The sequence below is a fragment of the Lactuca serriola genome, chromosome 6 (genome assembly GCF_051521515.1).
Source record: "Lactuca serriola cultivar US96UC23 chromosome 6, Lser_US96UC23_V15, whole genome shotgun sequence".
NCBI classification, from domain to species: Eukaryota; Viridiplantae; Streptophyta; class Magnoliopsida; order Asterales; family Asteraceae; genus Lactuca; species Lactuca serriola.
Genome location: NC_136413.1, coordinates 68,255,318 through 68,258,231, shown reverse-complemented (window position 1 = coordinate 68,258,231; position 2,914 = coordinate 68,255,318). Strand labels below are relative to the sequence as shown.

Genomic DNA, 2,914 nt, shown 5'->3' with positions numbered 1-2,914 from the left:
AGGGAAGTGGTATCTCGGCATGGGGTGCCGATCTCGATTGTTTTAGACCGAGATGTGTGTTTCACTTCCAGGTTCTGGAAGAAGTTTCATGAGGAGTTGGGTACTAGGCTGCATTTTAGTACCGCATATCATCCCCAGACAGACAGCCAGAGTGAGCGGACGATTCAGACGCTCGAGGACATGCTCTGGGCATGTGTATTGGATTTCGGGGGTAGTTGGGATGCGTACTTGCCCTTAGCAGAGTTTTCCTACAACAACAGCCATCATTCGAGCATTGGTATGCCGCCCTTTGAGCTGTTGTATGGGAGGAGGTGTCGGACCCCCATTTGTTGGGGAGAGGTTGATCAGCGTGTGATGGGAAGTATAGAGATCGTGCTTCAGACGACAGAGCAGATCCAGCAGGTCAGACAGAGGTTGTTGACCGCTCAGAGTCGTCAGAAGAGCTATGCAGACAGACGCCGGTCCGAGCTTGAGTTTCAGGTCGGCGACCATGTGCTCCTGAAGGTCTCTCCTTGGAAATGAGTGATTCGATTCAGGAAGAGGGGAAAGTTGGGCCCCCGATATATTGGTCCTTTCCGAGTGATCGCGAGGGTAGGCCGGGTAGCCTATCGTTTGGATTTGACAGCAGAGTTGGGGCAGATTCACGACACTTTTCATGTGTCGCAGCTGAGGAAGTGTATAGCCGATGAGTCGACAGTGGTTCCATTAGAGGATATTCAAGTGGATGCGAGCCTGAATTATGCTGAGAGACCAGTGGCAATCAGAGATCGGAAAATCAAGGTTCTGAGGAACAAGGAGGTACCCCTGGTTTTGGTTCAGTGGCAGCATCGGAAGGGGTCCAAGATGACTTGGGAACCGGAGCGTGAGATGCGTGAGCAGCATCCAGAGTTATTTGTAGAGCGAGACTTTGAGGGCGAAGTCTAGTTCTAGTGGGGGAGAATTGTAACAGCCCGGATTCCCATGTATTATTCATTTATTTATTTTTGGTAAATTGTGAGGAGACTCGGCGAGTTGGAGCCTAGACTCGCCGAGTAGGATCGCAGATTTGGACGCAGGTTCGCGTCCGGACTCGGCGAGTCCACGCTGTTTAATGAAACCCTAATTTCCCGGCCCTGACCCCTATTTAAAGGGCCTTATAACCCTTCATTGCAGCTACCTTCGACCTAGAGAGCACCAGAGCACCTGTGAGTCCTTATGAGTGAGAAAAGAGGCCATTATTCATCATCTTTGTGTGTGTTAGCAAGAAGGGAAGAGGAAGGCCAAACTAGGAGGGTTGGGGAGCTTGGATCTACTTCCATTTTGGCAGAGGAAGCTATTTGAGGTATTTTTCAGAGTTTATTCTCGTGTTTTTATGTATATGGTCAAATCTAGGGTTTCTTCATGCCTTGTATGCCTTGTAATTTGAGTGTGAGAGATCCCTTTGGGAATTGGTACCTAGATCTGGATCTTAGTAGGTCCAGAGAGTCCCAAATGCCCTGCTTTATGCCTATCCTTTTGAGTTGGGGACTTAGGTTACCATTTTAGATGTCATTTCACCAAAAGAAGCCTTGTAAGCGTTGCATGGTAGCCAAGATTCTAACTTTACGTGATAAATGTGCTTGGAAGGACTGGATCTATGAGTTATTAGAACGGATCTAACCTCAGGAGTGAGTTTGAGTTCATGCATGGCTTAGACTCGTCGAGTCCGAAGAACAGACTCGACGAGTAGCTTGAAGATTGCCTTTAACCACTCAGCGAGTGGTCTTACCGAGTTATGGGTTAACTCAGTGAGTCAGGGAGAGTCAGAGAGGGTTGACAGGTGGACTGAGTCAAGCTGGAATTCGCCGAGTTGTTCTTGAGACTCGGCAAGTTGAGTCGTGGTGGCCCCGCGATTCATGCCAGGTGGAACTCGTCGAGTCAGGGAAGTACTCGACGTGTCAAGAGAGGATCCTAGGGAGTCAGTGAACACATATAGACTCGCCGAGTCGCTCTAGTGCACTCGCCGAGTCCGGTCAAAGTTGACTGTTGACCAGTGTTGACTTGATAGGGGTAGTCAACTTTAGTTGTGAAAGTGTTAATTAGAGGTATATGATGTTATAGGAGGATTATAGCTCGGAGGATCGAGCGCGAGTGATTTCCGGGATTCGCGAGTTATCGAGATACACGAGGTGAGTCTTCTCACTATACTTTACCTTGAGTAGGTAACCAGAGTTATGTGACAGATTATTTGTATGCTATATGTATGTTATGTGTTGTACTGCATTATTTCTATGTGATTTATGTTGTGCATGTTTATAGAGTTGGAACCGGAAGGTTCCCAGAGTTAGAACCAGAGGGTTCACAGAGTAGGGTCTACGGACCCACAGAGTTATAGCCTCGAGTGGCTAATATGTGTTATGTGTGGTATTTGGGGGAACTCACTAACCTTTGTGCTTACAGTGTTGGTGTTTATTGTTTCAGGTACTAGTGATGACCGTGGGAAGGCGCCGGCTTGATCAGTACACACACATGGGATTTTTATGATATGTGATCTTGGGATTCGTTGTATGACATTGATTGGAGTTTCAAACACTGATGTTTAAGAAAATTAAATGAATATGTTTTTAAATTATACGAAAAATTGTTTTGAAATTCACGGTGTTACATAAGTGCTTCTTTTGGTGTGATTCTTGAGCCAAACTCCACCGCTCACTTAAGTGTTTCGGTAATTTGGAGGGGTACCTCATTGTTTAACTTTAGTTTTTGCCTCTTTCTTTTGTAATTAGCCACTTTTTTTTTATTATACATCTTCTTCATTTTATCTTCACTCGAGCCTTCCCTTGGTTCATTATACATATTTTTTGTTGCCACCTGATGTGAACAAAAGTACTCACTAATTTTAATATTTATAACCTAACAAACTTAACTATCTATGCACTTATAGGCAGTGTACCTA

General features: G+C 45.6%; 1 long non-coding RNA gene across 1 annotated transcript; it reads left to right on the top strand.

Annotated features, from left to right (window-relative positions):
- The first annotated feature begins 1,216 nt into the window (after positions 1-1,216).
- LOC145057457 (uncharacterized) lies at positions 1,217-2,549 on the top strand. Its single transcript, XR_013686073.1, has 3 exons — positions 1,217-1,321; positions 2,080-2,147; positions 2,440-2,549. It is a non-coding gene; the product is annotated as an uncharacterized LOC145057457 (long non-coding RNA).
- Positions 2,550-2,914: the final 365 nt, after the last annotated feature.